We start from the raw sequence: 14,100 nt of genomic DNA, 5'->3' as shown, positions 1-14,100 counted from the left end.
CAAATTATATTAAAATGTGAGGATCTCATCCTCAATTCTGAAGCACAAGTAATATGCATATCGTGCCAATCGAAACTTTCCATTTTCTCTTTTTAAATAATTTTCATTAAACAAAATCATAACACATAATGAACCCCACACCGGTAGGGCATATAATTCATAATCAAAACTCACCGAAAGGAGTAATAGAAAGCCACATTTAGCCTCACGATTAGTGACCAACACATAATGATAGACATATTTATCTCCATAGAATCCCCCAACATGAGTAAACACATAAGTAGATTATAGAGTTACGAAGCTGGAGCACAATAGGAGGACTCGTCTCGATGCTCAGAACCGAATCAAGTTAAGGAAATTATTCCTTTATGTTAAATCAAGGTTGTCCTATAACGACACCATTTAATGTAGCAACCTCAGCCATACCATAGAAAATGTATCAACAGGCTGGGCCTCCACCTCTAGGACGCCCTCTACCCGCTCGTCCTCCACCTCTAACTGGTTGTGTAGGTGGAGGAGTAACTACAATGGGGCACATAGCCTTAGTGATTTGATGAAATATGTCTCTCCCAAGTCTGGGACAATTTCTCATGATGTGCCTAGTACCACCACATTCATAACAACCCCTCTGCGAGTTCGGCTGCTCATACTGAGTCTGTGCTGAGTAACTAGAATAACCATTGTAGGAATCTCGTGTCGCTGGTGCATTAAAGGAACTTACTGGTGCACCCCGAGTAATTTGATACGCAGACCAAGGTTACTGACTGCTCGATTCTCCGCCATAATAAGATATAGCTACAGAGTAGAATTCACCGAATTCTACCAAACCTCGAGACCTCTTGGTCTCATAAATTTCCTTTTCCTCGCCCCGAAAACATTCAAACATCTTGGAAATTTCTACGACTAGCCGAAATGAAGTGTCAGCATGTAGCTCCCGAGTCATACAAAATTTATGATCATAACTGAGTCCCTTAATGAATCTATAGACTCGCTCTCTGGCTGTAGGAACCAAAGTAGGATTATGACGGGCTAACTTACTAAACCTGATGGCATATTCCAACACCATTATAGTACCTTAACGCAACCATTCAAACTCCGTGCATCACGCATTTACAGAGAGTCTAGGGAAAACTCTTTCAAAAATATTTCTGAAAGCTGACCCCAAGTAGGTGGTGTTGCATTGGTTGGTCTGCCCTTTTCATAAACTTGCCACAAATACCAGTGGAATATTACCTTTCATAAGGCTAATTTCTTCCTTTGCTATGCTGACCCAACACCGCCGAGCTGACCCATTTTTTCACATACTCCTCGATTCTTCCTTGGGATAACATTCCCCCTATTTATACAAAACGATCCCAAAAGCAAGGCTACATACAGACAAATCTCGGCAAGAACTACGTATCCTAGAAGCTCAACAACCACTGTACTTCTTCTGAAGCACCCCATAATGCCGCAACCGAGACACCCACGCTGAATAAATCTTCTGTAAATTTGGAGTTGTTTCTCTAACTCCTTTGATTCTGAAGTATAGGATTATTAAGGACGCAGGCATACCGTAAGTCCCAATATTAACCCATGCAAATCTCAAATCTTGAACATATACGAATTTGAGGAACATTCCAATACTGCATGTATACATCTCAAGCCAAAATTGATATAACACATGACCCCGCAATCTGTCCATTGGTAGTAAACTCCCCCACTTAGCACGAAGTCATAGGTCACAATGTCCGATGATCCACAATATTAACCTTTACAGCTCGTACTCATCATCCGCTGCACCCTACATGAATCACTGATTGATCTTTCAATACATCCGCACCTTCAGTTGGGACCACACATTGAGATAATGTTTGAGCATATTTGGCTCCCTCGTAATCCATCTGCGGCCTCACAAACTGTTGACACATAGCTGATACCGAGTGCACAATGTCATACATGAGTGGATACAAAGGAATATGAGATATATGTTTGAAGCTAAATCAATGTCGCAAGATAGGAATGAAAGAAGTGGAATTTCCTAATAGTTTTTGCAGCCTCTCGAAGATAAGTACAAACGTCTCCGTACTGATCCGCAAGACTCTATTAAACCTGCTCGTGACTCGCGAGACCTAGAACCTAGTGGTCTGATACTAACTTATCACGACCCGAAATTTTCACCTTCGGGGCCGTGATGGCGCCTAACATTTCACTTGCTAAGCAAGCCAACGTTAGAGAATCTTTAATCCAATTTTTATTCAATTTCAATAAGTATAGTCAATTAATCCAAATTGAACTAAAACTGAGTGTGGAATAACACAAATGCCCATAATATCTACTACAATCTAGATCTGGAGTCACAATTCACGAGCTTCTAGAATTTTCTACAAACAGAGTCAGAAATAAATACAACTGTCTTGAACAAAAATAACAGTAAATTAGGGGAAATGGAAGGGGACTTCAAGGTCTACGGACACCAACAGATCTATCTCGAGTCTCCAAGTCAACCAATCCGAGCTGCTATGCCTTACAAATAGTTGGGGCCAGTACCAAAGTTTGCACAAGAGGTGCAGAGTATAGTATGAGTACAACTGACCCCATGTACTCCATAAGTGTCAAGCCTCTTCTCAACGAATTAGTGGCGGGGCTATGACAAGACACCCATATAATAAACACGTGCAGATAACGGTATACGTACAAGATAACAACAAATAAAAGATAAACCTGAACTATTGGGAGGGGACATGCAAAATGGGGGCACAAGGTATGATGAAATACAGCAGGAAATGATAACCAAAACAGTCAATATTCCTTTAACCAGTAAAACGGATAAACATAATGAATAAAATTGTACGGCATCACCCTTCGTGCTTATTACTCTCAACCTCTAAATGAAACAATAATAATGCCATGGCATCACCCTTCGTGCATTAACTCTCAAAATATGCCACAGTATCACTTTTCGTGCATTAACTCTCAAAACATGGCACAACATCACCCTTTATGCATTAACTTTCTCAATATGGCACAACATCACCCTTCGTGCATTAACACTCTCCCTTACCATATAAAAATGAACAAGTAACAACGGGGAGGTAGAATCAACATGAACAAGCCTTACGTAAATAATGGTTCAACAATACCAATCTCAACTTTAGAAACAATACTCAATTATCACAAAAACCCATAAACGCTGTAAGAACGATCGATTTAATAAGTAACTAGTCTAAGCATGGATAACATGATCAAATTAAGCAATAAATTACAAGGAACAAGTCCCACCCGCTTGCTTTAACCAAACAATAATGCATAAGTACTTGTCACCTCACATATACATTGTACCCAACATCAAAATATGTAGAAAATAGACAAACAAGTCCTAATCCATCAAGTCAAGGTTAACCACGACACTTACCTCGCTTCGCAACCAAATTCAACATTCCAATAAGCCTTTGCCTCGTAAATTCGTGTCCTAAAGCTTCAAATCTAGTCACAAAACAATTAAATATACTCAATACGAATCGTAGGAATTAATTTCATATGAATTTACTTAATTTTCGGATTAAAATTCGAAATTCACTTTAAAAATCGACAATGGGACCCACGTCTCGAATTCCGAAAAAACTAACAAAATTTGAATGCCTGTTTCGATACAATTTCAACCATACAAAATTTATTGAATTCCAACATCGGATTGCCTTTCAAATCCTTAATTGAAGTCTTGAAGATTTCTACCATTTTTAACCCAATCTTTACCCATTTGAACTCAACAATCTTGCCACTAACCTTATTGGTACAATCATGTATAACTAATACTCTCACATCCAAAAATCATCTTACTAATTACCCATTTCTAGTTAGATTTCGAAATTGAAGAATTGGGGAAAGAAATTCTTACTTCTTTGAAGCCTTAGTAACCCTTTGATGTGATTTCAAGGTTTGATTCAAGGAAGAGCAGTGAAATCTTTAGTTCTCCCCTTTCCTCTCTCTAGAATCGCTCTCTCTTCTCTCTAAAATACAAGAAATAGCCCCAAAAATGAAGCCCAATCGAGTTAAATGAAATGGTGGTCGGGTCAAAAAAACCATTTTTGTACAGCCACGGCGCGGTAGTACAAATTCTGGAATTTTGGACTTTTGGAATTTCCCACAGGTGCGGCGTGCAACGTGCTGTGTGGGGCGGCGCGGTAGTACAAATTCTGCCAGTTTTTGGTAATTTGGCCATAACTTCTTGTAGGAGTGTCCAAATGACAAAGGGTTTGAAGCATTAGAAACTAGACTCGAAGATCTTTCATTTGATAGGATGTCCATCACATAACTCAATATATGTATATAGATATACTCGTCCAAAATTTGGTCTTGTGCGTACTCATTTGGAACTTTAGTCTATTATGAAATTTTCTAACTTGGCTTAGACTTAGGACTTTCCTTAGACCCTGTATCACTTATAATATGCCTCATACACTTATTATCGTATCCAATTGGTATCCATCATGTTAACAGTCCTCGAATGAGAAGTAGAGTCCGCCCCAAACACATAACATCACTTATCTCTTCTTTCGCACATTTCAGTTTACCGAATTATACTAACTCCCAAATTTTCCAAAAATTTCGCCAGAGTTTCCTTTGTAACTAGGCCTATCCACCTGCCACAGAATCCCAGAACCAATCCTAACAACACATACATAATCCAATCAACATAACTCAACATGAAAATAATACTAACAGTGGCCTCATAAGCAATATGTTACTAGAAAAAGGAATGTCATTAACATCAACTATTCGAGTGATACGTAACTCGTAGCAGGTAATCTCTCAACATCTTCATAGAATACAAAAATTAATGTTTAAATTAAAGATGATATTTTTGGGTCATCACAAAAATACATCTACAACATCATACAACTTAAATACAATTTTCATGTAAATTTTATACAATATATCTTTTGTATATTTTATATCTTATTTGCATATATTTCGTATGTGGTGTGTGCTTCGTCCTCTCTAAAGTTCCAATCAAAACTTTTTCTCTTAATACGCTTTTGATATATATCAACAACTTTATATAAAAAGATAGTATTGATAACTTAAATACAAATTTTATACAACAATTCATACATTATACAACTATTTTTCAACTTTCATACAACATACAAATAAAACAAATATATAACTACAATAGAATATAATTTACATACAATTATAATACAACTTTACTACAATTTCGTAAGTATATTGTATGTCATGTGTTCTTCGTCTTCTTTTTCGAGTTTCAATCTGAAATTCAGCAAATATCAAGTCTAATATTCACCAAACACCCTTAAAAATAATATTTTCAATTGCTTGCAACAACACCCAATCCAAACAAATAATAGTTTTTGAAAATCCAAATTCGAATTCAAAACTTTAAAGCTTTTTAATGGTTGTCAATGGTGGAGAGTCAAACACCTTTAAAATTTATTGATTGACAATTTCAATTTTGAACACCAATTGTGCAACATGAATGAGAAAATTGCTAAGTTATTGATTGACAATTTTAATTTGAACACCAATTGTGCAACATGAATGAGAGAGAGAGAGAGAGAGAAAGGGAGAGAGAGAGAGAGAGAGAGAGAGAACATGGATGAGAAATAAATGATTCCTTATTCAATTCCTAATATAAAAGGTTACCCATTTAATACTAATTTGTATATAATTGATAAATTGTATATGTTCATGTAATTAAGTTAAAACTTGATTAGAAAGGGTAATAAAGTTTCATATGTAATATAGGAAGGTAAAAATCCCTATATCAAATTGACTTATCGAATTGCTTCACAATTAGGCTTTTTTTGACTATATAGTTGGTTGTATGGCTGTCAAATGAGCGGGTTGAACTCATTTTTGACGGGTCAAAATGAATTAAGTCAATAAATAGACGAGTCAATAACCCACCTAAAGTTATTTGGGCTGAGATGGACTGAGTCAAGATGAGCTAAAACTTGGGTCATAGTGTAACTCCCCCAACTCTTACCAATCTTTATTTAATGTATGTTATTTTCTTATAAATTGTTTAATTACCAAATAAGACCTTTTTTATGGTCATATACAACGTATCAAACAAAAAAGAATTATTTCAAAGATATTTTAGCAAATTTCTTGTAGATCAATTTAAGCTAAAAATCAGTTAAATTTTAAATGGGCTTAAATGAATTAGGTCAAGATGAGTTAAGTTTAACAATAGGCGGATCAACGGCCGATCTAACTTTAGGCGGGTTTGGACTTTAATTACCACCCTAGTTGATTCGGGCATTCGGCAAAATCTAAAAGCTTCCGATTAGTTAAGGCGAGAAAATTTGAATGATGCGTCCATTTCTGACAAAGGAGCATAATGACAAAGTTGCATTATCCTATGAATTTCCTTAACAACCTGTTGGTTGTTAAAATTTTGGAATTTTGAGTTTTTTTTCCTGTGACGACAACGTCGTTTTTCGCACCTAATGACTATCATGCAAGTGCAAGATTCTCAGTGAATTGAAGTCACAAAATACTGCTCTGAAGAAAGCTAGGTTACTTAATTCGTGTTAATTTTGTGATGGCTTTATAGCTAATTTATTTATTTTTAACGGCAAAAGGCCAAATATACCCTTGTACTATGAGAAAAGATTTAAATATACTCTTTGATATATTTTGGGTCCAAATATACCTCTGCCGTAATACTATTGGTTCAAATATACCCCTCTTATGTTAAGTTTGTCCAAGGTGGACATCCAATTCTATGTGACACTGATATTTGATGAGGTGGATGCCACATGACATGAATCCACACAGGGGCAGACCTAGTGCATAGACTACGGGTTCCCGGGAACCCAGTAACTCTTGCGTAGACCATGTATTTATATTAAGAAATTCACTAAATATTGGTAAATATCTGATTGTGAACCCATTTATTATTGCATATTAACCTGAAATAACGATAGGAACCCATAAGCTTCAAATTCTGAATCCGCCTCTGAATCAGTGCCCCTAATCCATATATTAAAATACAATATTTTTTATGGTAGCGGTAATGGTGGCAAAGTAGTGGAGATAAATGAAATTTTAGTGGTGGAAAAAAAATAAAAGGGATGGGTAAAATGGTTTAGGGGCGCTGAGGTGGCAAACGTGTGGCATCCACCTCATCAAAATGTCAGTGCCACGTAGGATTAAATGTCCATTTTGAACAAACTTAACAGAAAAAGAACATATTTGAACCAATAATATAACGACATGAATATATTTGAATTCAAAGTATAATGATGACACATTTAAATCTTTTTAATAGTACAAAAGTATATTTGGCCCTTTTCCGTTTATTTTATTGCACATTGGGAGATATGCAAAATACAACTCTAAGAAGCAGAGAAATGTATGTATCCGCCTGACTCGATAGAGTAGATAGTCCAAAGCCAAATCTAATAAGAGAACTTAAATTTATTTAATAAAATTCATACTATATACTTTTATTTAAAACTTAATTTCGAACTCACAGAAATGCAAAGTTGTTAATTTTTTAATATTATATTTCTTCTAATTATTTCAATCCATATAATTTTACTTGAGATATTGATAATCTTGATAAGATTTTATTAATTTTAATTTTACAAAACTTCTTTCAATTAAGACAATTGTTACAAAAAATATTAACATTATTCTATAAGCAATATTGGCGGTTTAAAAAGAATTAAATCTTTATTTGATTAATAAAAAAATACATTAGTAAGAGTATTATCTTCTAGTATAATTTTTCTTAGCATTTTTAATTTCAAAAATAAGTCTAAACCAATTAATACCAGAGTAACTACTAACATTTTATAAAATAAAAAAAGTCAAGCAACAACAACAATAACAAAAAATTCAGTGTAATTTTATAAGTGGGGTTTGAGGAGGGTAGTGTATAAGCAAACCTTATCTCTACCGTACTAAGATAGAGAGACTATTTCAGATAGACCCTCGGCTCAAGGTATAAAAAAAATTCAAAGTAAATTTTTTCCGGGACCTTGTCCGAAGAGTTTCTGGGCTAGTTTAAAGGAGCAAGAGTAAATTTAGCAAAAGAAGTGTCATTTTAATGCCAAATAATTTTGTAGTCCTTTATAAATTTATTTTTAGTGTTTGAAGGAAATAATTTATTTGAAATCTCCGAATGCTCCTTACCGTTCTTCACACGTCTTCACACACACACAAAAAAAAAAAAAAATTTAGCTAGCAACACCCCTAATTATAATAGTACAAAATATATTTTAACTACAAATAGGAAAATCTATTCCTATATTAAATTTGACTAGAAATCCTAATTAAACATGACTTAAATAAACTTTAAATATCAAATCCTAACTAATTTTGATTTTTTAATTATAATTTTGCATTAATTTTTCAATATTCTTTCGTAATTCAAAGTTGTATGCGCCTTTTGTTGTATAGGAGCACTTATATCGAATCTTTCATGTGTTGATGCACTTCTCACTCTGTGATGACTCAAAAGGTCATCTCGTGTTTTAGAATCCAATCCGGAATTTCGAGGCCTTCAAGACTTTATTTTTTTCTTCTCGATTTGCATGCGCAGTCTAGGCTCGCTTTCGGAAAGCCCTTATGTGAAAATTTGAGAAAAATGTCAGTTTTGCCTTTAAATTTGAATTTAAGTTGACTTCGGTCAATATTTTAGGTAAATGAACCCGAATTCGTGATTTGACGATCCCAGAGGGTCCGTAGAAAAATATGGGATTTGGGCGTATGCTTGGAATTGAATTCCGAGGTCCCTAGGCCGAGAAATGAATTTTTGAAGAAAATTGTTTAACTAAAAAATATAAGAAATTTGGAAATTGAACAATGCTTGAATTTGATGGTAGCCCGTATTTTGGTTTCGGAACTGGTACAGGTTTAATAAGATATTTAAGTTGTGTCTGTAAAATTTGGTAAGAAATGAAATTCATATGACGTGATTCGGACTCACGGTTGTGAAAATGGTAACTTTAAGAGTTCTTGAGATTTTCATTGATTTTAATACTAAATTCGTTGTTTAAGATGTTATTTGGGCGATTTGATCGCACGAGCAAGTTCGTATGATGTTTTTAGGTTTGTGTGCATGTTTGGTTTGGAGCCCCGAGGGCTCGGGTGAGTTTCGGATAGGCTACGGGGTGTTTTTGACTTAGAAAATCTGGTATAAGTTGCTGCTTCTGGTGTACAGGCATTTTGTGCTTCGCGATCGCGAAGTGTACTCAGGGCTGGGGTTGGGTTTTTCATCGCGAACGCGTAGCTAGGGTCTCGAACGCGGAGCACTAGGGGCTGGGGGGCTGCTCTACACGAACGCGACCGGTGTCACGCGAACGCGTATAGTAAAATGGAGGTGGGCTGGGAATCGATCATTTCTTCTACGCGAACGCGTACAGTGGTCTGCGTACGCGGAGGCCAGGAGGGCATACCCTTCGCGAACGTGTGGAATATCTCGCGATCGCATAAGCCCGAGGAAGGCTGCTCTTCGCGAACGCAACAGTGCTCATGCGAAGGCGATGAACACTGTCGCCCAACACTTAAAACAGAAACAGAACGGGAATAAGGCCATAATTTCATATTTTCAAAAACTAGAAGGCATAGAGGCGATTTTCAAGAGTCAAGTTCTTTCCCAAAGTATTGGTATATGATTCTAAACCACTTTGTTTCAATTACCCATTGCATTTCATCAATTTTCATCGAAAAATTTAGGGTTTTCATGGTAGAAATTTGGGGATTTGGGTAGAATTAGGGCTTTTTGTATAATTGGAATTTAGATCTCGATTTGGGTCAGATTTTAAAACTAATTGCATATTCAGACTCGTGGGTGAATGGGTAATCAGATAATTCTTTAGCATTTATTGATGTTGTTAAGTTAATTATGGCTAGATACAAGTGAATTGGAAGTGGAATCTAAAGGAAAAGTGGTATTTGAGGCTTGAGTTTGGACGTAAAATCTGAGGTAAGTGTTTGGTCTAACCTTAGCTTGAGGGAATAGGTGTTGTGTCTTATTTGCTACGTGTTAGTGTTGTGTACGACGTATAGGTGTGGTGACGAGTATCTATACGTTGGTGTCGAGCATGCCCGTGAGTCTTATATTGTAATCATTGTGATTCTTATTATGTATATCTATGCCTAAATTGATGATTATCCATGTTGAACAAGACTTATGATATATTCTTTGTAGTTGTCCATTGCTGAGTATTAGCTCAAGTTGAGATTAATTTTGTGAAGTTAACTATTGGAACGAGATTGGTTATAGCTGATTCTCTTGTCGGGATATATATTTATTTCTATTGTTGGTTCCCTCACCGGGATCTTGTTGTTTCTACTGTTTGGGTGAGGAAAGAGAAATAAAGCACGAAGGGTGATGTCGTGCACATTTATACTTATGCATATGGTGAGGAAGAGTGATAAAGCACGAAGGGTGATGCCGTGCACAATTACATTTATACTGATGCATATGGTGAGGAAGAGAGATAAAACACGAAGGGTGATGATACATTTCTATTATTCATATGGTGAGGAAGAGTGATAAAGCACGAAGGGTGATGCAGTGCATATTTTTCATTATTGATTGCATGGTGAGGATTGAGAGTAAAAGCACGAAGGGTGATGCCGTGCGTTCATTTCCTATTTGCTGCAATTAATTGTTGTTATCGGTTCAAGTGCCTTAACTGTTTCGTTTTTGTTATTTCTCTGTTTCCATACTCTGGTATCCCCCATAGCATGTTGCCCCTTCCCATTAATTTCTGTTTAGCTTCTATAATTATTATTTTTTCTAGATATTGTTTAACTGCATAGGTTATGACGTTGTTGTGTCCTAGTCTCGACACTGCTTCGCCGAGGTTAGGATCGACACTTACCAGTACATGGGGTCGGTTGTACCGATGCTACACTCTGTACTTTTTGTGCAGATGGCGGTACTAGAGCATACAAAGACTCGAGATAGTCTTGCAGGCGTCCGCAGGCCTTGGCGTCCCCTTCTATCCTGTTTCTTTTCTGTCTTATATATTTATGAGACACATTTATATTTTCTTGTTCAGACCACTATTTGTAGTATTCTTAGGCAGTTCGTGAAATTGTGACACTAGTTCTGGGTGGAGTTTATTATGGAACTCGTATTAGTATTAAGTTAAACTGTTAAATTTTGTTCTTCCGCATTTTGATTTTCGCTTAATTTTTTTATATTATCTGGTAAATTGTTAAAGATAAGGGAAAAAGGTTAAATAATCAGTAACATTATCTTGCCTAGTGGGTTCAATGTTAGGCGCCATCAGGTCCCGGTGGTGGAAAATTTGGGTCGTGACACGTTGGTATCAGAGCCCTAGGTTGCTTAGGTCTCACAATTCACGGACAAACTTAGTAGAGTCTGAGGGATCGGTACAGAGACGTTTGTTTTTATCTCTAGAGGCTACAGAGTTAGGAACAATTTCACTTCTATTCATCTCTATCGTGCAGATTGATTTCTCAATGCTAATTGAACTTCTACTCTGTTCTTTCGCAGATGGCGAGAACACGTACCGCTTCATCAGCAGATCAGCAGCCCGAGCCCCCAGCAACAGCTCCTATAAGGGGTAGAGGATGAGGTCGAGGCCATGCTAGAGGCCGAGGTAGGGACAGAGCTCAACCCAAAGTAGCAGCACCAGCGGCGAAGCCTCAGGTAGAGTTTGATGATGAGGTTCCGGCCTAAATAGTTCCAGCGGGCCCAACTCAGGTCCCAGAGGGGTTCATCACTACCCCAGTACTCCAGGATGCTCTGGTCCGTCTACTGGGCCTTATGGAGAGTGACACTCAGGCATGCATACTTCCTGTAGCACCAGTCATCTCTCAGGCTGGGGGTGGAGCACAGACTCCTGCTACTCACACTCCGGAGTAGATGGCTCCCCAGTTTCAGGCTCTAGCAGCTCAGCTAGTTAGGGTAACCACAGGGTGTTGTAGTTTAGACCGGTGATGGATCAACTATGTCTTTAGATGCTTTATGGAGATTGGACATGTTCACTAAACTCTTTACTACTACCTATGGCGGTACATCTTCAGAGGATCTCCAGGACTATTTGGACAATTGTCATGAGGTTCTTCGAAATATGGGAATAATAGAGACTAATGGGGTCGACTTTGCTGTTTTCCGTCTGTTAGGTTCCGCCAAGAAATGGTGGAGGGATTATTGTTTGGTTAGACCAGCTGGGTCACCAACTCTCACTTAGGATCAGTTCTCGCAACTATTTCTCGAGAAGTTCCTTCCCGTCACTCAGAGAGAGAAGTACCGCAGGTGGTTCGAGCGTCTTTAGCAGGGTTCTATGACTGTCACCCAGTACAAGATGAGGTTTATTGATTTGGCTCATCATGCTCTTCTAATACTCCCCACCGAGAGAGAGGGGGGTGGGGAGTTTTATTGACGGACTCACTCAGCCTATTAGATTGCAGATGGCTAAAGAGACAAGGAGCGAGATTTCTTTTTAGGACACAGCCAATGTGTCTAGGCGAGTTGAGATGGTTCTAGCTCAGGGGAGCGGTTAGGGTCTGATAAGAGGCCTCGTCATTCTAGCAGATTTAGTGGTGCCTCGTTTGGAGGCAGGGATTCTTTGGTAGAGGCCATCCTCTCAGGCCGTTTCAGTCAGCACTTCAGGCTTCTCATGGTGCTCCAGGTAGTCGTGGTTCTCATATGCAGTATTCTGATAGTTTCTCTACAATACACCACCAGCTCCTATTAGTGCACCTTCGCTCCAGAGTTTTCAGGGTGGTTTTTCAGGCCGTTAGGGTTAGTTTCAGGGTCAGCAGTCTCTGCAGCCGAAGTCTTGTTATACTTGTGGCGATACGAAGCATATTGCTAGGTTTTGCCCTCGAACCTCGAGCAATTCTCAGCATTAGGGTTCTCATGCTATGGTTCCAGCACCGGGTGTTCCACCGCCCGCTCAACCAACTAGAGGTAGGGGTCGAGGTGTTAGAGGTGGAGGTCAGGTTGTTAGAGGTAGAGGTCAGGAAGCTAGAGGTGGAGGCAAGTCAGTAGGAGGCTATACTAGGGATGTAGTTCAGAGTGGTGGGGCCCAGCCCCGATGTTATGCTATTCCCGCCAAACCTGAGGCTGAGGCCTCCGATGCAGTTATCACAAGTACTGTTTCAGTTTGCAGTAGAGATGCTTCAGTTCTATTTGAACCAGGGTCCACATATTTCTATGTGTCATCTTATTTTTCCCCTTATCTGGTTGTGCCTCGTGATTCTTTTAGTGCTCCTGTATATGTGTCTACACCGGCAGGTAAGTCTATTGTGATAGATCATGTTTATCGTGCTTGCGTGGTCGTTATTGGGGGTCTTGAGACCTGTGTAGATTTCCTACTTCTCGATATGGTAGACTTCGATGTCATTTTGGGGAAGGATTAGTTGTCATCTTATCATGCTATATTGGACTGTCATGCCAAGATTGTGACCTTAGCATTGTCGGGGTTGCCTTATTTGGAGTGGAGAGGGGCTCCTAGTCATTCTACCAGCAGGGTTATCTCATATATGAAGGCTCGGCGTATGGTAGACAAGGGATGTTTGGCCTATTTGGCGTATGTTCGTGATTCCAATGTTAAGGTTCCTTCTATGGATTCTGTGCCCGTTGTTCGTGAGTTTTCAGAGGTATTTCCTTTAGACTTGGCAGGATGCCACCCGACAGGGATATTGACTTTTGCATTGATCTGGCTCCGGGCACTCAGCCCATTTCTATTCCGCCATATCGGATGGCCCCGCCAGAGTTGAAAGAATTGAAGGAAAAATTGCAGGACTTGCTGGATAAAGGCTTTATTAGACCTAGTGTCTCACCTTGGGGTGCACCGGAGTTGTTTGTTAAGAAGAAGGATTGGTCGATGAGGATGTGCATAGATTATCGGAAGTTGAACAAAGTCACCATTAAGAACAAGTATCCATTGCCGAGGATTGATGGTTTGTTCGATCAGCTTCAGGGTGCCAAGGTATTTTCGAAGATTGATTTGAGGTCTAGCTACCATCAGTTGAGGATTAGGGCATCTGATGTCCCTAAGACAGTTTTCCGCACTTGGTACGGGCATTATGGGTTCTTAGGGATGTCATTCGGGACAAATTCCCCAACAACTTTCATGGATTTGATGAACCGAGTGT

The sequence above is a fragment of the Nicotiana tabacum genome, chromosome 22, assembly GCF_000715075.1.
Source record: "Nicotiana tabacum cultivar K326 chromosome 22, ASM71507v2, whole genome shotgun sequence".
NCBI lineage: Eukaryota > Viridiplantae > Streptophyta > Magnoliopsida > Solanales > Solanaceae > Nicotiana > Nicotiana tabacum.
The sequence above is the reverse complement of the archived record's forward strand: the minus strand, read 5'-3'. Positions refer to the sequence as shown.